General features: G+C 42.8%; 1 pseudogene; it reads left to right on the top strand.

Moving 5' to 3' along the window:
- The first annotated feature begins 19,660 nt into the window (after window positions 1–19,660).
- On the top strand, window positions 19,661–19,778 carry LOC126285471 (5S ribosomal RNA; annotated as a pseudogene).
- Window positions 19,779–20,328: the final 550 nt, after the last annotated feature.

The following is a 20,328-nucleotide window of genomic DNA, read 5'->3' as shown; positions in this document are numbered from 1 at the left end:
GTTTTGGTTAGTGTTACAAGGCCACATCAGTCAATCATCCAGACTGTTGCCCCTGCAACTATTGAAAAGGCTGCTGCCCCTCTTCAGGAACCACACGTCTGTCTAGTCTGTCAACAGATACCATTCCGTTGTGTTTGCACCTACGGTACGGCTATCTGTATCGCTGAGGCACGCAAGCCTCCCCACCAACGTCAAGGTCCATGATTCATGGTTCATGGGAGGGGGGGGGGGGACGGGGGGGTGGCGGGTTATGTCAAATTGATATGCAACTTAATTAAATTGATTTGCTTCTTATTTCATCTAAAGTTGATTAATTATATCAATACTTTTTAAATGCAACCCAAATGTTATACTTACCTACATCCACAACCCTCTAGCCCACTCCCCCACACATGCCCACTGCCACCACCACCATCAGATGATGTCATGTCTTTTTCTCAGCCTGCACTTGGTTTCCCCGCCCCCACCCCACGCAATTCCTTCCCGCACCTAGCCTATCGGAAGGAATATCAAATCTTAGCTGGCATTTCGAATTTTCTTTGTCCCACGGTTTTGATGACATCCACCCAACCTCCACCCTGGAACTGTCTCGAAATAAAAAATTCCGGTGCCCTTTTAGAGACTCAAACCGTGGTCCTTCTGGACAGAAAGCAAAAAATACACCCCACAATACATAGAAACTGTCCAGATGCAAGAGAAGAAGCTTGGGTTAGTGAGCTTTATTTATTTTGGTTGAGAAACCGAAGTAAAGATCGTAATTACGTAATTATAAAAATAGATCCATAGTGTTACATACGGAAAGCCTAAAATCGCTATGCAGCTCAAAAACAGACGATGCCATACAAGTGGCGTTATCCTGCTGGGAAAAAATTTCACAGTGCCACTCAAGACTAATAGGAGACACACTAACTCTTCTCTTCACCTACAACTTGGCAGGAAAAGAGGTTCGAGTGGAAGGTACTATATTTTTGGCAGGAAATTTATTTACCTGACGAGATACGTGTCTTGGACAGAGAGGAGTTTAATATGTGTATTATCTGTACGCATGAAGCTTAGGGCTATAGATATCGCTTTTTGACATCAGAGATTGTTAGAGATGCCGCTCCATTCATTGCTCGACAATCACCCTGCAGTCCAGGTAATCGAGGCCAATACACTCTACCATAAATGATGTAAAATGCTTCACTGTTCGAATTACACATCGAGATTGTCATGAAAAACCAAGCGCTCACAATCAATTGGTCATAATTCAAGGCATTAGGGTTTGGGAAAACAGTCTTGTCATCCTCTCAGCACTCCCTCTCCTAACTGTAGGTAGGGGCAGAGGCCTATCTTGCCACTGACGGTCCACAAAGAGGTCCTTCACTGTCTCCAGTCTGCGGAAATCAGTCAACGATAGACGAAAGATAAGGAAAGGACACTTTGTGCAATATATTATATGTATTTCTCAGAAAACTGAACCCCACTGAAACAACAACGAAATGACAGAGAACTCTCCAGATCGCTTTTTCAAGCATCTGCCGCTTGGAGAACCGTACGTTGCCCTCGATGGTGAGTGTTCATCGGGGGTGAAGTGCCCCATGGAAGTGTGGTAGGTATGCTGTTGTTTTCTGTCTATATAAATGATCTTTTGGATAGGGTGGATAGCAATGTATGGCTGTTTGCTGATGATGCTGTGGTGTACGGGACGGTGTCGTCGTTGAGTGACTGTTGCAGGATACAAGATGACTTGTACAGGATTTTTGATTGGTGTAAAGAATGGCAGCTAACTCTAAATATAGGTAAATGTACATTAATGCAGATGAATAGGAAAAAGAATCCCGTAATGTTTGAATACTCCATTAGTAGTGTAGCTCTTGACACAGTCACGTCGATTAAATATTTGGGGGTAAAATTGCAGAGCGATATGAAATGGGACAAGAATGTAATGGCAGTTGTGGGGAGGGCGGATAGTCGTCTTCGGTTCATTGGTAAAATTTTGGGAAGATGTGGTTCATCTGTAAAGGAGAGCGCTTATAAAACACTAATACAACCTATTCTTGAGTACTGCTCGAGCGTTTGGGATCCCTTTCAGGTCGGATTGGCGTAGGACATAGAAGCAGTTCGGAAGCGGGCTGCTAGATTTGTTACTGGTAGGTTTGATCATCACGCGAGTGCTACGGAAATGCCTCAGGAACTCGGGCGGGAGTCTCTGGAGGAAAGGAGGCGTTCTTTTCGTGAATCGTTACTGAGGAAATTTAGAGAACCAGAATTTGAGGCTGACTGCAGTACAATTTTACTGCAGCCAATTTATATTTCGCCGAAAGATCACAAAGATAAGAGAGATTAGAGCTCGTACAGAGGCATATAGGCAGTCATTTTTCCCTCGTTCTGTTTGGGAGTGGAACAGGGAGAGAAGAACCTAGTTGTGGTAGGAGGTACTCTCCGCCACGGGTGGATTGCGGAGTATGTCTGTAGATGTACATGTGTAAGGGATTTCTTACAGGTTATTCTGTAGTCCACATGGCAGCACGACGTAAGTACTCTGATCGTGAACGTTAGATGACAATCGATGCAAGATGCATGGGTATAGCACATCGAAAATTACAAAGGAATATGGGTTTGCGAGGTCAATATAGCTCAAAGTTCACACACGCGTAAACCGCCGCACAAGTCGACCACAACTACGCTGCTATGCAAAACTGAAGAACGAGACAGATAAAGGTGGCAATGAATGAAAGTGGGGGAATCATGTTGTCAGAGGTCCCCCAGTCATACACAGAAAGCTGGACGTCACATGACATGAGGTCAGAGTGGCTGTAGTGCCATATAGGGCTGGCCCCACAACACGAGGCAGTTAAGGAATTGGCAAAGATGATGTATGTCAATGAGCGAATAAGTGAATTGTGATGGTCTTCTGCAATAAATTACTCGGAAAACACTTTTGGATGTGTTCACATGCGGAGGAATCTTCGGGAAATTTCAAGAAGGACGAAGTGTGACGAGTGTAGCCCAGGTGTTTAGCATTGCTCAGAGCATTTTTTTCACATCCATAGGGAGCGTTCCGAACAACAGCCACTGCTCCCAGAAGGAGAGGAACTGGTCGACCGTGGCAAGCTACAGCAGCAGACGACCGCTTCAGTGTGTTCACGCAAGAAGAGACCCCACATCAGATTAGGGTGCAATTGCTACCACATTTGACGGAACTGCATGGCACGTAACCTCACGCACCACAGTTGCGCGAAGACTGTACAGGCTGGTCTCAGTGCCCGACTGGCAGTACGTTACGTTCCGTTGACACCCGCACATCGATGGTAAAGTCTGAAAAGGAGGAAGACCATAAGGACCGGACGAACGAGGGGTGGGGTCGCGTGCTACTGTGTGGTCGCGTGCTACTCTCGGATGAGAGCAGATTCAGTCTGATTAGTGATTCTGGATGTAGCCTAGCATGGAAAGAGTTGGGAACACGTAATCATTGTCAGACATGATCGTTTTGGCGGTGAGCCGTGCGTGGTTCGTAATCGTGCCATTTCTTATTTTACGTTTTTTTTCGGACTGCCACCTCGTTATCTTAATTTTAAATTACTGGTGTCACTGAGTTGCTGCCTTGCCTGCCCATGAGCGGCAGCAGCAGCGCTTATCTTTGTTGGACTGCCATTACTTGCCGGGGGTCGTGTGCTGTGAGTGGGAACCGCTTTGATTGGTGGTCGGTCGGTCGTGTGGCCGGGAGACGTGTATTTGGCCGTCAAGTTATTTTAAATGTTGTCGGTGTACTGACTCTGAGGAGTCCGTCGGTTGGTGTGGAGCTGCGAGGAATTCTCGGCGGGGCCCTCTGGCAGCCTCTACGCGGTGTCGGAGTGTGTGGCGCTGTTCCCATTGCTACGGGGTCCGTAGCTCACCGACCTTGGACACGAAAGTTGAGTTTTGATTTAACCTACCAGCGAGTCAAGACTGTTCACATTCTATGACTCCCGCGAGCAACAACGTGAAGTTCGAAAATTATAGCCACCCTCCGCTGGAGTTTCACTGTATTTGGTTATTTGAATTGAAGTGCATCAGCGGAATCTTCTGCCTTGTGGCCGTTAACGTTCCAGTACCTGCCCGGGGCGTTGACGCAAATTTCAGGCACTTTAGTTTGCTCATCGTGTTGTTGCTGTCCAGCACGGTGTGTAGTTTGACAGCTCCGTGTATGATTGGTTGTGGGCGCCAATATCTTAAACGTTGTTCCATTGAACTCCCTGTTGTGCCCTGGTCGGGTGAAGTGGAAGTTATCTTGTCGATGAGTCCGCTGATTGTCAGTTGGTTGGGTTGTCGTCGGATCGTGAACGGTTGCGCCGACTGCCTGTCTCACCTAAGCGAGTGTTAGTGTTTGAATTGCAGGCCGACCTCGAACATCTGTGCGCCCTTGTGTGGACTGCCTTATTTTTTTTATTTTTTCTTGTTGTTGGAACTTGCATGGCTTCCAGCTGGTTTTGTGTTTTCAATTAGAGTTGTTTTACTCTTAAGGTCTTCAGCCTAGTTTACTGCTTCACTTAAGATCTTTGGAATTTAAGAAAAGTTTTGAATTTTTAAGTCTTCGGCCTTCAGCCGGTTTGAGTTTCAGCTGTTTGTACTTAAGGCCTTCAGCCAAAATTAAAGAATTGTTTCACGCAAGGACTTTGGTATTTAAAGAAAAAAAATTATGATTCGGAGTTTTAAGTGTTCGGCCTTCAGCCGATTTGAATCTAACTTGTTTACTTTAGCCTAACTAAAGAACTGTTTTAAGATAAGGCTTGCCTTTTAAATTTCTGATTATGCTTGCATTTTAAGTTATTGGTCTTCAGCCGTTTTAAGTCTCAAAGATTAAAGCTGTGTGTTTAAAAAATAAAATTGGGATCTTGTAATGTTTGATCAAATAATAAAGTTGTATGTTCGAGTGTAACTGACAGCCCATTATTTTTGCCTCTTTCCACAATTTATTCTATTTGTCCTGTCCTGCAGGTTATGCAGGGCATTTCAGGTAGTGCAGGTGTTATGGCGTGGGGAGGCATAATGTTGCATAGGCGTACTGACGTCCAAATCTTTCATCAAGCTACACCCTTCGGTGAAAATTATTGAGACACTGTTCTCCTTCCCCAAATACGTTTTTTTCTGGTGTGCATTCAGCCACGACTTCATTTTTATAAACACTAATGCGCGCCTACATCGAATAACGGAGGCGGAGGAGCTCTTGGAAGAGGATGTTCGGCGAATGGACTGGCATGCCCGTTACGTCAGGTTGAGTCCCATCGATCATGTATGAGATGCGTTGGGGACGGCAGGCGGGCACAGCGCGTAACCCACCGCGGGCCATACGTCACTGTAGCCCTGTGCTGTGCAGTCACGCACTCGAGCCACCGAGTCACCGAGAAACACACTCTGACCTAGAACAGCCCAGAGATTTACAACGCCAAGTAGGATCGCTTCTCGGCTTTTGGCCAGATCATTGTGTTTTGTTCATATCATTGGGTTCTTTGTGGATTCAAGGTCACTTTATTGATGGTAATAAACAGCGCAGACAACGGTCACAGAGATATTTTCACAGACGTCACGTTCTTTAAACCAAACTGTCTGCTGTAAGATCCCCGCCGATTTCTGCGTGTCGTGTCAGGAAATCATGTCTTGCAGAACTGTACAGTGGCAAGCGCACTGTATAGGCCGGTTTAGGGCCCAAGCGACACTAACCTCCGCTTGGACAGCAAAGCTGAGAAATTTGTAGATAGTATACAAAATTTGTATACAAGGTGAATAATAGTGTAGACGTCTGCCACAAAAGTTCTCGAACCGACCCTGTACGGGCTTTAGTATCCTACGATCGATGTCACATCTAGGGCTTACTCATTACTCAGCGTTGTATGACCTTGTACACAAAGGTAAGGAGAGGTGGGTTTCTGGGTGCTAAGGTAACTGAAGTCTTAGGAAAACTGGACAGGAGCAGAAACGATTATCGAACAAGTTAACACAACAAAAAGGGGATTTACTTAACTTGTATTTCTACAAGGGTAGGAAAACTCATTACAAATACTGCAGCAAGAAGGATGAGATTCCTTGAACTAAGCATGGGCGACTGTATCGTAGTGTAGAGGGTAGTAGGGAAAGTGGCTGCCACCTCCCGTCCTATGCCGCAGAGGCAGAGGACGTTCATACTCCAATCGCTTCAGGCGGGAATCGGCTGTCGTGCATCATAGAGTCCGCCAGGTCCCATGAGGCAGAAACTTGCAATTCCGTTGCCAACTGTGAGGCCTGCGGGATGGTACAGATACGTGATACTACATTCACAGTACATGCTAAGGGAGATTGTTGTATAACGGTCATTAGAAATGATGTACAAGCTCGTTTCGGGCGAGGCAGTCAGCAGTACCTTACAAAGAAACAGTTCCACCAGCCGCTTTAAGATATTTAGCGAAATTACCGATAATCCAAACTGATATGGCTAGTCAAGGATTGGAACCACCGTCCTTCCAAATACGGGTGAAGTGTTGTTCAATTTCAGGAACGAAACCTCTAGTTGTTTTGTCAGAATGTCCGTACTCGTCACCCCAGCGTTAGCCACGATATACAGGGTGTTACAAAAAGGTACGGCCAAACTTTCAGGAGTCATTCCTCACACACACAAAAAGAAAATATGTTATGTGGACATGTGTCCGGAAACGCTTACTTTCCATGTTAGAGCTAATTTTATTGCTTCTCTTCAAATTATATTAATCATGGAATGGAAACACTCAGCAACAGAACGTACCAGCGTCACTTCAAACACTTTGTTACAGGAAATGTTCAAAATATCCTCCGTTAGCGAGGATACATGCATCCACCTTCCGTCGCGTGGAATCCCTGACGCGCTGATGCAGCCCTGGAGAATGGCGTATTGTATCACAGCCGTCCACAATATGAGCGCAAAGAGTCTCTACATTTGGTACCGGGATTGGATAGACAAGAGCTTTCAAATGCCCACATAAATGAAAATCAAGAGGGTTGAGGTCAGGAGAGCGTGGAGGCCATGGAATTGGTCCGCCTCTACCAATCCATCGGTCACCGAATCTGTTGTTGAGAAGCGCACGAACACTTCGACTGAAATGTGCAGGAGCTCCATCATGCATGAACTACATGTTGTGTCGTATTTGTAAAGGCACATATTCCAGCAGCACAGGCAGAGTATCCCGTATGAAATCATGATAACGTGGTCCATTGAGCTTAGGTGGAAGAAACTAAAATGAGCTCTAACATGGAAATTAAGCATTTCCGGACACATGTCCACATAACATCTCATCTTTATTTGTGTGTAAGGAATGTTTCCTGAAAGTTTGGCCGTACCTTTGTGTAACACCTTGTAGAGTGGGTGTGTGCAACTCGAACGCAGTGATAAGTTGGTCAGTGTGAGATCAAGTCATATTTTACGAGACACAGCGACAGCGACATTTTGTGAAAGTATTTTCTTTTGGTCGCTTGTTGGTTCGCACTTCAGCGTTGTAGGTGCACTGGATACTATTATTTCATTCAAAGAGTTTCAAATTTTTTAAAACAGTGTAATTCTATAGTCTCAGTCTCTGAAGTTGAGGACTTTTGTGTGTGTGAAATTTTATGTGACTTAACTGCTAAGGTCACCAGGCCCAAAGCTTACACACTACTTTACCTAAATTGTCCTAAGGACTCGAACTTCCACCGGGACCAGCCACACAGTCCATGTCTGCAGCGCCCAGACCGCTCGGCTAATCCCGCGCGGCGAGGAGTTCTGCCTACGAAGGTCAACATTATTGCGACGTAACGCAGTTTTGATTATAATACAGACAGCTCTTCATTTAACTGCTTCTGCCAATATTATTTGAATTCCTTCTTTCAAATTATTACATCGATTTCATTTAGTAATTTAGAACTTTCCTAAAAACTTCTGTTTCTTATTTCGTACAGTGTTCCTGTAGGTTTCCTGTGTGAACTATGTTGTAAGTGTAAGCCTGTCCAAATAGGTTGCACAACACTAATTGATAACCAACTGGTTAATACACAGAATTTGTCCGGTTCAACCAACGACCGGACTTAGAAACAATTTCATTCATTTTCTTTGGGTTACTGATAATTTCGTGGTGCTTTTCGTCGTATTTGTTGTTCTCCATTTGCTCTACTCTGAAACAATCATTCAAAATTTTTCTAAGAAGAAAGAGGAGTAAACTATTTATTTAAAACTGATTTTCTCAATTTCATGACTCGATTCGGCTCATTCAATCACATTCATTTGCATAACAAACTATAAATTGGGGAAAGCTACAAAGGAACACAAAAAAGCTTATTTTTCGTACAGAGGTGATAAAATAGGACATGGAAGAGGTGCACGATTCTGTCTCAGATGAGAAGCTGGGGCGGAAGCCAACTGCTTAATAGCAATGTGTAGGTTGGTAGTTGCTAACTTAGCTTTTCCTGGAAAAGTTTTTTGGAAATTTGTGCTAAGGTCTTATGGGACACAACTGTCTCAGGTCACTGGTCCCTAAGCTTATGCACTACTTAATCTAACTTAAACTAACTTACGCTAAGGACGACACACACACCCTTGCCCGAGGGAAGACTCGAACCTCCGACGAGGGAGGCCGCGCCGACCATGACAAGGCGCCTACGATCGCGCGGCTACCCCGGGCGGCTAGGTATTCCTGTATGCATAGGAAGAGGATCAGCTCGTAGACTTTGGATAACACTGCGGTGACGCTGATTCGTTGTTGGGAAGTGTCGTCGCTGGCAGGTTTGTAGGCTTTAAGGAAAAGAACTACTGACAAAGTTTTCCAGAACTGTGAACGGTGACTGTCTAGAGGATCACTTTGTAAAGGCTGACAAGGATTACTAGGAAAGAATGGAGGTATTTCTTAATCCGTCTGTAGGTGATACAGTCGTGAAAATGAGACAGTAAACATCTGTAAACCCTCTTCACCATCCCCATGAACTACTGTCTTCGCCGTGATGGTTCTTTACTTTGATCGGCTTCCACGTCAAACGCATGACCTGTACTATGCTTTACAATAAGCTACATACTTAAAAAATAGACTTCCATACAGTCATAAAGTGAAGCGTGAATTTACGTGCTGAGTTCGTCATACGGTTCAATTCCGTAGCCGTTTCAGTTCATGTTATGCTTTTGGATTAATAATGTTTATTTCATTTAACCTATCTAGTTCTCCAATGGGTACATTACTGGCTCTGTTCATTTCGCCTCAAAACTCTGGTACTTTGCTTGTGGCAAGGCATGTTAGGAGTCATAACATCTGCTACTGTTGGTTTTCTGAAAATCTTGAGGACATAAGATTTGTCGTATTAAATTTATCTACTGTTACATGAATGTTCTTAATTCCATCTACGAGCAACAATGTGCCATCGACATAGCGTTTATAATATTTCATTAAATGGTCATCAGAATTTAAGACATTCTCTTCCAGATTGCCAGTAAAGAACACCCACCGATATTCCCAAAACGCTTGATCCCATAGCTAGCCTATTTTCCCTGGACGGAAAATTTGTTGTTAAGCGATAAATAGTTAAAACCAGAGACAAGTCACAGCAGCTTTATAAACTCAAACATTTCCTGCCATGGGAGCTTCTTATGCAATAGAAAATTATCCTTAATAATTCGATCGTTTCATCTACAGTGACGTTAGCTTATAAGTTTTTAACTTCCAGGGACACTAGATGGAGGAGAATACAGAGATCGGCTTAACTTTAATTCCGTTAATTCGTGCCACACTAATACTTACAGAGTAGCTGTTACCATACACATAATTGCCTCTAAGGAAGAGGTTTAGTAAATTCTTCAGTTTGCAAGCAGGACTTCCTCTTGCATTAACAGTCGATGTGACAGGGTTATGTTCTTTGTGTACTTGTAATTATGGTCTTAATTTATGTGCCATGGGTCTCCTATTATGACATTTTCTCTTCTGTATACAGGAAACACATATGATTAAGAACCGTACTAAGTGCATTTTGAAACGCTATTGTCCTCCTCTAGATTTCTGGTCACCTGTTTTCGCCTTACATAACTAGAGATAGGATTGGTTTTAGAATAATCTTTGTTGAACCTAATATTGCTATCTTCAACGATTTTTTGGATCTCTTTTAATGTTACCGTCAGTACAGTTTTGCATAGATAATCACTGGTACGTTGGTTTTCCATGACCCTTTTAACATCTTTGGAATGCTATGAAGCCGCGCGGGTAGCCGCGCGGTCTAGGGAGCCTTCCCACGGTTCGCGCGGCTCTCCCCGTTGGAGGTTCGAGTCCTCCCTCGGGCATGGGTGTATGTGTTGCCTTTAGCGTCAGTTAGCTGAAGTTAGATTAAGATGTGTGTAAGCCTAGGGACCGATGACATCAGCAGTTTGGTCCCATAGGAACTTACCACCACGAAAATGCTATGAAATTGTGGAAGACTCTATTCTCTGTTACTGCTGTTTATATGTTTACTCAACTAGCCAGTGCAGGGAGAGCTAGCAGATGGGACTTGGAGTTCATGCGACTGGTGTTTATCGCTATAGGAAAGGAACAGTCTAGTGGATGAGCGGTAACATTGGTAGGAGGAGCAGAGGATCTGGTATTGCCGATTATAAAGTAAGACGAGGACTTCGTGCCTGAATAACTTTACTTGTTTCTTGCTTTTTGCCGAGGTGTGCTTTTTAGGTGCATGTTTCTGTAGGGTTAACACAGATTGCAAGAGAATGGGAGCTTAAGTCTCCTCGCACTAGCAGTTGTATGCCTAGTATAATTATAACGATTAATTTCCCAACTGCTAGCTCCGGCCCTTAAGATGGACAATGTAAGAACTTAATGCAGTGTTCAGTTACTCATGGTACCCATCAACTTTATTTTTTTAACTTTGGCGCCAGCTGCCTTTCTATGAATAAAATAATTGTATGAAAAATAGTTTCTTCTATTTTTGGAGAGTAACTATTGCCTGCTGCTTTTTTTCTTTTCAGCCTTTTGGAAAGATTTCTAATTTTTTCAACTTTTTTATTTCATGCCTTTTGTTAGCTTTGAAATATTACTGTTTATAGTTATAAGGTCTCGGCTTCCTGACTGTATGAACAAAAAAATCATTTGCAAGAAATCAGGCAAATTAAAATGGTAACGTTTGAAAAACTAAATGACAAGCAACGAAGCGTAGTTCATAAAACTATATAAATCCTGATACGCTGAGAAGCAATAAATGGAAGAAAGTATTGTTGTTTTTAATATATAAGCCTCTTTCAAATGAGAGCTTTGAGAATATTTTCGTTGACTCACTTTAGTAGATAAAATATTAATAACTAAAGCTGCTGAATGAAATGTATGCCTGTTGACCATGATGCGAAACTGTACTCTCCGAATTACAAAGGACGCAATATCCGACGAGAGAAATAACCAGTTTAATCTTGAGAGATCCTTTGATGAGGATACTTTCAAACGAGTAACAAAGGTATTTGCAGATGTTCTTTGAGCATACAAAAAAATTTCATACCTGTAGAAGTAATATAAGTTTTTACTGATAATTTAGCTTCTGCGTTGACATTAAATTTGTCAGGCATAAAAAATATTTTAGAAGATTGATGTTCAAGTAATATTAAGTGACGTGCAGTTCCTACTACTATTTTTCAGAGTTCCAACTGTTCTCAAAATCATCGATGTTTCAAATCGTTCCAACCAATATTTGTGCAAAGATCAAGCCATCGTACCCCACAAAGACATAAATGGAATAGCTGAAAATCTTCTATTTTAGTTGAAACATGCCAAAATACTTATAACCGCAGCGTTCAATACATCTTCGGACACGAATCCTATGGTGTTGCCTACAATGCGGAGAGTAGGCAGCCCGCAAAACGACTGTGTTTCGCAGACGCACGTGTGGAATATTAAAATGTGGTCTTTTGTTTGTACGGGACCAATGGTAGTCTGTACCATCTGGCTTGAGACAATCCTGAACGAACCATAAATCAGACTCTTTCAGAATCTTTGAAATTAGTAAGCCACTGAGTAGCTATTCGCGCACAAACGTCAAAAGTGTAACAAGAACGTTTGATGGCCATTATTTGCACCAAGTACCCAAATATTTGTTTCGTAAATTAAATCACCTTTTTCTTTCTGCCGTCTCTATTTTCTACGTTCCAGACACGCTTCGCCTTTTACATTAAGACGTTTTCAGTGTATTTACTTTGCAACAATACAGTTTTGTTTTTATATGCGTTACTTATAGATTAGATAAAAATTCACATCATAATTGTTACGTTATTCATTTACTGCTTACAGTTGTACGTTTTTAGATCTGAAATCTACATTTCCTTTCACGTGGTCATAGGTTACGAGTCGGACTGCCACTTCGCTTATACGACATCGACAAATTTCACATCACGATATTTTGTGTAATGTTGTGTTGTTGTTTGTCGCATTACGTTGACTGCTATTTTTTTAAATTTTGTTGTTTGTGTTTATGTTACTACTGTACCCTACGTTACTGTTGTATCCTTCCAAATATTTAAGAAAATTATCACGTACAGAAAATCAAAGCTTACAAGAAAACCGTTTTGAACGTCCATGTGTACACGAAAAAAACTCAGGATTTACATTAACAGATAAAATAATACAATAACACTTCAGCAGATGATGACAATAATAATACCACCAACTCTTTCTCCTCACTCTTTATCGCCACCTCCAAATAGCCTCTAAACCAAAAATTCCAGTAATCCGAAAGCATAGAACTTATTGCCAACTCTCTGATAGCTATTACAAACACAGTAAAATTTCTGTAACTGCTTCTCTGAATAGCTAAAATATCACCCTCCCAAAATAAATGCTATTGCATGCATTTAGACATCCACACACATATAAAGAGACACAGAGAAAGACAATCGAACAGACAGAGATCACGAAAACTACACATCGCCTCAAAAAAAGCTAAAGCTCTAATTTGTTTTTCTCAAATCCCATGATACCATATCGACTCACAACGCCACCCCATGCGTGGCTGGCGGAGGGAAAACTGAAACTTTCGGTGGGAACCCCCGTTTTTCATTAAAGATTGCGATTCTACGGAAAAGTCTACACACGTTTTCCCTGAAGCATTTTGTTCGTTTCGCCACAGAAGGCTCTTCAATCAGAGGAATGCAAATGGGTACACAATCATAATTTACGACATGCTACTCAATGGCCTTTGAATTTCCAGTGGCGCGTAGTACTCTACGCCCATGCAGCGAAGGTTGGACAGGCCAATACTTCATAACTTCCAATTAGAAACCCCATCCGCAACGTTGTATTTCGCCGATATACCGAACAGAGGACTACTCAACGCACGACTTTGGCCGTGGCTCGAGGCGAACGCCGCTCTACTTTCTTAATTAGAGTAGGTGCTCAAACGTGGTAACACCAACTTCAGTACTCTTAGTGTCCCGTTTTCAAATGACCATTCATAGGACAGAACCATATCTCAAATGACCATACATAGCACAGGCGATTCTGATGCGGTCGATCATGTCTTTACGGCCTTCTGGCACTTGCTGGTACTCCTTACCTTTTAAATATCTCCACTCAAAGAAACCCGGCGATGTCAAATTCGGTGACCTAGCGGGCCGATTAATAGGGCCACCTCTGCCGATCCACCGACTAATGTAAACTCGGTCTAATACATCCGCGATTCAGTTGCGTAATGCGCTGGGCAACCGTCATGCTGAAACCAAATACGTTGTCTAACGTCCAGGGCAACATCCTGCAGTAGTATCGGTAGTTCCTGTTCGGAAAAGTTCGATATTTCCCTCCATTCAACGTGCCGTCGGTAAAATATGGACCAGTGAGTTTGTTCTCAATGATGCCATACCGTACGTTAACCGATCAAGGACAGATATAGTCAACTTACCGTAACCCGGGGGGGATTGTCTACACTTCAGTAATGCATATTATGACAGTTAACACTACCATAGTTTGTGAATGTAGACTCATCGGGAAATAGCAGTCATGCAAGGTACGTGGGGATCGTTTGCATTTGTTGACGTTCCCATTCATAAAACCCTACCCGGTTATGGATATGGGTGCCATGAAGCACTTGATGCAGTGCACGTGGTATGGTTGTTGTGACAATACTACCAGCAGACATACTGGATTCACGGTGTAATTACCGTCGCTTATCCGTGGGTTGTGGTGCATTATCGATAGTACAGCTATTTCACTAGCTTCTCCTGTAACACATACGCTTCGATTCCTTTTACTGGTCTGTACGCTGCCGTCAGACATAAAGGCTTTCACAATACTGTAAAAGAGAGAGAACTTTCTCTGGGGAACGCTAAGCATACAAGGCAACAGCAACCTCAACATTTCTCCTACATTCTCTACAAATCAGTATCATTTTAGTATTTTTCTTCTGTGGTTGCAACATTCATCGTCCACTTGCACGCCTATTCTCCAAATGATAGGTAGGTGTGCAGGCAGTAAACACTGGGGAAGTATTCTACTGTTTAAGCCGCTGTCTGTTCACGTCTGCACGATACGTGAGCTCCGGTCGCAGTGACTGCCTGTGTGTGATACGTCGTAGTTCATACACGGCCATGGTGGCGCGTCGAGTAATATTCTGTTCAACATGTCGAAGGAATACAATGTTGTGAATGGGGTTTCCAATAAGAAGTTACCAAATAATGGCTTGTCCTACCCTCGCAGCATCGAGATGGGGTCCCATGTGCCATTGTATATTCAAGTAACAGGTCGTAAATAACGATTGCGTACCCATTTCTATTGCTCCGCCTGTCGCGAAAAGAAGAAAATGCTTCACACAAAAAGTAATTAGATTTTGTCGTAGAATCATAATCCATAATAAAAAGCGGAGACCTCCTTTGAAGATTTTGGTATCGTTGGATGTGCGTCGCACCCCCACCCCAGACAAATAAATTCGAATTATAGCTATTTATGATCCGATGTTTTCGAGATACGCACACACACACACACACACACACACACACGCGCGCGCGCGCGCGAGCGCGCGCGCGCGCCGAGTGGAGAGAGGGGGGGGGGGTGAGAAATAGACACAAGCACAGAGAGAAAGAAAGACATACATAAAGAGAGACAGAGCTACAGACAGAGAGCTGAAGATTCAGAAGAGACAGAGATACATAAACAGAGAAGCAGTCACAGAGAGAAAGAGGGACAACAGACAGAGAGAAAGAGAGAGAGCGAGAGACAGAAAGAGAGACAGGGATCAGAGAGCTAGAGTGACAGAGAGTGATACACAGAGAGAGACAGAGATACAGAGAGAGAGAGGGAGATACAGAGAGGGAGAAGGGGTACAGAGAGAGAGGCGTACAGAGAGAGATGTACAGAGAAAGAATAAAATGAGCAATCCTTAGTTTGGTAATAGTTACTTGGCAACACATATATAAACAAGTAAGAAAAGAAACAAGAAGTGAACACACAGTTACGGCAGAAATCACTCACAGTTCTGGTAGAAAAATCTGCAGCCAGTACCAGACCAGTGCACCCCGAAAAATGGCAGCAACACATGGTGACTCGGATGGTCACTCGTCCAAGTGCCGGCCACGCCAGACAGCGCTTAACTTCAGTGATCTGACGAGAACTGGTGTATCCACTACGGCAAGGGCGTTGCCTCACCTTTTTTGAAGACAGTTAAAAATGAAAAGAATGAAAGATAAAGATGAACAGGTCAGAACACTGTTGCAGAAACAACGAAAACAGCGTACCAAATTTAAACGAACGCAAAATCCCCAAGATTGGCGATCTTTTACAGAAGCTGGAAATTTAGCACGGACATTAATGCGAGATGCTTATAATAGTCTCCACAACGAAACTTTATCTCGAAACCTGACAGAAAATTCAAAGAGATTCTGGTCGTATGTAAAGTACGCTAGCGGCAAGACGCGGTCATTGCCTTCTCTGTACTATAGCTATGGAAATACTATCGACGACAGTGCTGCGAAGGCAGAGTTACTAAACTCAGCCTTTCTAAAGTCCTTCACCAATGAAGACTAAGTAAATATTCCAGACTTCTAATCAAGAGTAACTTAGAAGTAGATATCCTTGGAGTAGGGAAGCAACTTAAATCACTTAATGAAAGCAAGTCTTCTGGTCCAGACTGTATACCGGTTAGGTTCCTTTCAGAGTATGCTGATGCAATAGCTCCATATTTAACAATCGTATACAACCGATCGCTCGACGGAAGATCCGTGATCAAAGACTGGAAAGTTTCATAGGTCACACAAATATTCAAGAAAGGTAGTAGGAGCAATCCACTAAATTGCAGGCTCATATCATTAACCTCTGATAGCAGGATATTGGAATATATAGAGTATTCGAATATTATGAATTACCTCAAAGGGAACGATCTATTGACACACAGCCAACACGGAATTAGAAAACATCGTTCTTGTGAAACGCAACTAGATATTTACACAAACTGTTGAGTTCTATTGACAATGGATTTCAAATTGATTCCGTTATTTCCACATGTTCAAATGTAATATCTCATGTGACTTGATTAATGGTTTACTCTTCGAGACGTCAATAGTTCGTAAACAGAAGTGACTTCTGGCGTTTCCCAAGGTAGTTTTATACGCCCTCCGCTGTTCCTTATCTACATAAACGAATTAAGAGACAATCTGAGCAGCTGCCTTACGTTGTTTTCAGATACTGCTGTCGTTTATCGTCTAGTAAACTCATGAGAAGACCAAAACAAATTGCAAAGTGATTTAAAAGAGATATCTGAATCGTACAAAAATTGGCAATTAACGCTAAATAATGAAAAGCGTGAGGTCGTGCTAAAAAGAACCCGTTAAACTTCGTTTGCACGATAAATCAGTCTAATCAAAAGGTCGAAAATTCAACTAAATACCTATTAATTAGAATTAGGAACAATTTAAATGGTAGAGAACACATTGTGAGGGAAGAAAACCAAATTCCGGTTTTTCTGGTAGTCAGCATCACCGGCGGTTAACATTTAGAAGATCTAACAGATCTATTAAACAGACTGCTTACGCTACCCTTGTCTGTCCTCTATGGGAGTACTGCTGAGTGTCTAGGATTCTTGCCTGATAAGATTAACGAAGTACACCGACAAAGTTCAAAGAAGAGCAACAGGTTTTGTGTTATAGCGAAATAGAGGAGAGAGTGTCACGGACATGCTACAGGATTTGGAATGGATACCATTTCGTTGCTGCGGAATCATCACACGAAATTCTAATCAGCAATGTGCAAATATTTTGTTGACCCCGACCTACATAGGGAGACACGATCATCATAAGAAACTGAGGGAAATCAGACCTCGCACGGAAAGATGTAGGTGTTCGTTTTCTTTCGCGAGCCGTTCGAGAGTGGATTAATAGAGAATTATTGTGAAGGTGGTTCGATGAAACCTCTGATAGGCACTTAAGTGTGATTTGCACAGTATCCATGTAGATGAAAATGAATAATTGTCATATTTTCGCAACAAAGAGGAAGTGTGGCTTCTGTAGCGTAACGCGCCTCTTTACATTATGAAAAGTTCGTGATTCGTAGACTGAAGTACATTCAAAGCAGTTGCGCAGTATGCGAGAGGTCCAACATTTTGCACAAAATTCACGGCAGCCATGGATATTGAGAAATCAGCATCATCGAGGACGGATCACGCCCGTTTGTTCAGGGAAGCTGTAGCAATTCATAAATATGACAATAGTTTTAACGAGAAAGAAGAAAACCTCGAGATAAACTAATCCTGGACTCACATGCTGCAGCGAACGGCCACTGTATATGACAGCGGTAAACAACCAGAGAACAACCATGAGAGGTGAGCGTTATAAACAAGTAACATACTCTCCGGTCGCGGAATTGACTCTAGCCCGCCACCAGCAAATGAAGGTTAATGTCTGACGACGCAAGCCACTTGTGCTGCGAAACGTCAGAAAAATCATCAAGCTTATCTCAGCCGAAGATTCTGAAACGAAAGCCAACAGACAATATTTCAACAAGTGGCTATGAAAGCCTCAGCAATTACAAGGGACTACTTTCGCAACCTGTAGTAGGTATGAGCTGAAACCAACATATGCCCTTTCCAGCGCCCACAAGCACACGAATGTTACCCTTCCATATAGTATTGCGATATGTTGTTATCTTTACGAATTATGTCAAGGCAGAAAGCCCACTGTGACGCGCTTGAAAAGCGATTTTGGCTTTGTTGTTGCGGTGGTGTAACGGGTATGTTGTGTAGAAGCATCTTCAGTTATTTTGCTTTTGTAGGTGAATGAACTGAGACTAACCGCTCGGACACGCTTAGAAAAACTCTGTATAAGCAGTTAAACAGCTAAACTGTATGTTTCCCTCTGGCTCCATTTCTGGCAAAAATTATCACAGACCACTTGGAAAAAATTGCTGTAGTAAACGAGCTCAGAGTCCATATATTAAATATTTGGTCAGACGTGTAGATGATCTACTGTTTGATTACTGGTGCAGGCCGTACCACAAGGCTCAGTTCACAATGGAGGTAGATAGTAAATCCACAAACCTCCTAAATCTTTATATTCGCATCAAAACACAAACATATTGTTCAGAATGGACAGCAATTTAACAACGACCGGCTCAGGAATACCTTCTTGCTCTCAAACTCAGCAGCACACAAACAAGCAGTTTCCCACTTGAGAGTGAACTGTCTCGTACCTGTTTTAAAGTCTAGCGACGATTCCCATGGAGAGTTAGGTACCATATTTCCTCCAGCAATGTCTATAACTCGTTTTGATTGACTACATCTTACGTAAGAAACACAACTAAAAATTATTCCCCTCTTCCGGTTTTCTCTTTGCTCCTCATTCCAATTCCATGAATAGTGTACTATCCCTTACTTAGAACAAATATCAGAGAAGGTAGCAAAAAGTCTGAAATCCTGCAACAATAAAATTTCATAATACTGCAGAATCACTTCGGCCAACTATTTTTTCAACTGCAAAGTTCAGACCCAGTTGATACATAACAGTGGGGCATTTAAAATTTGTTATCTCGACTGCAATATGCCCTATTTTGTCAGTCAGGTTGAAACATAGCAACTAGTTTGGATAAAAATGAACGTAGATAAGGGATAAAACTGATTCCACATTTGCTGAGCACGTACCGAGTGAAGGTTACAGCTATTAGCTACATTCCCAGGTCCTTCAGTTGGCAAACAAGGGGAGAGCTGAATCTGTTCCATGTGCTGCAAATCAACAGAAACGTGGCACACAGTTTCCATTTAATAATAAATGATGAAACCCTCTCTCCACCTCGTCCATGTACGATCACAAACAATACTTTACCGTCCCCCACTCCTACCGTGCTATCCCTCTCCTTCCCTGCCAGAGCCCCATCGTTACCACCACCATAGCGTGCTGATGGTCGCAGTGTGATCTCAGCAGCCAGATACTGTGATCATGTGTATGTGGGTTGCGTTTGTGTGAATCTGTGCGTGTTTTGCGTCTATTTCCGACGAAGGATTGTTGGCCAAAAGCTCATTTTCTGACGCTATTTCCTTGTGCCTATCTGTGATTGAGCATCTCCATGACACGGTGAGTAGCAACTATACTGTTCGTAATACTGTTACTTTGCATCATAGATTTTCCATTTTTAGATTGGTACTTCACCTCTCCTAAACTTCACTTAAGCGCTTCATTTCTACATCCTTGTCGCAGTTTGTTTCATTTTCCATTTTTATCTTGTATTTATTTAATTTCGGCAACGGCCTTGCCGCAGTGGGTACATCGGTTCCCGTCAGATCACCGAAGTTAAGCGCTGTCGGGCGTGGCCGGCACTTGGATGGGTGACCATCCGGGCCGCCATGTACTGTTGCCATTTTTCGGGGTGCATCCAGCCTCGTGATGCCAATTGAGGAGCTACTCTACCGAATAGTAGCGGCTCAGGTCACAGAAAACCCTGATAACGACCGGGAGAGCGGTGTGCTGACCACAAGCCCCTCCTATCCGCATCCTCAGCTGAGGATGACACGGCGGTCGGATGGTCCCGATGGGCCACTTGTGGCCTGCAGATGGATTGCTTTTATTTTATTGCCATTTTCAGTGAAGATAATATAAGGCACTATATAGAGAAGTAAAAAGAAAACATTAAAAAGGAAAAAAAGCTTTGGATGAAAGACGTGACTGTGTAGCGAGGATGATGTGTGGGGCTCGTAGTGCTGAGGCATGGAGAACAATCAGGTCAGTGCAAGTGTCAGCTAGTGACAAGTTACATAATAATAATAATATTAGTCATGGTCAATGGTCGACTTGTTTTAAAAACATATTCCAAGAAAATTGGCCTGATTTTTCACGTAATAGTGAATTGTTGATGCAACAGGAATAGTTACGGTGCTCAGATATAAAAGTTATTCACCATGCTGCGAGGA

The sequence above is a fragment of the Schistocerca gregaria genome, chromosome 8 (assembly GCF_023897955.1).
Source record: "Schistocerca gregaria isolate iqSchGreg1 chromosome 8, iqSchGreg1.2, whole genome shotgun sequence".
Taxonomy (NCBI): domain Eukaryota; kingdom Metazoa; phylum Arthropoda; class Insecta; order Orthoptera; family Acrididae; genus Schistocerca; species Schistocerca gregaria.
This window is presented reverse-complemented; position numbering and strand designations above follow the sequence as displayed.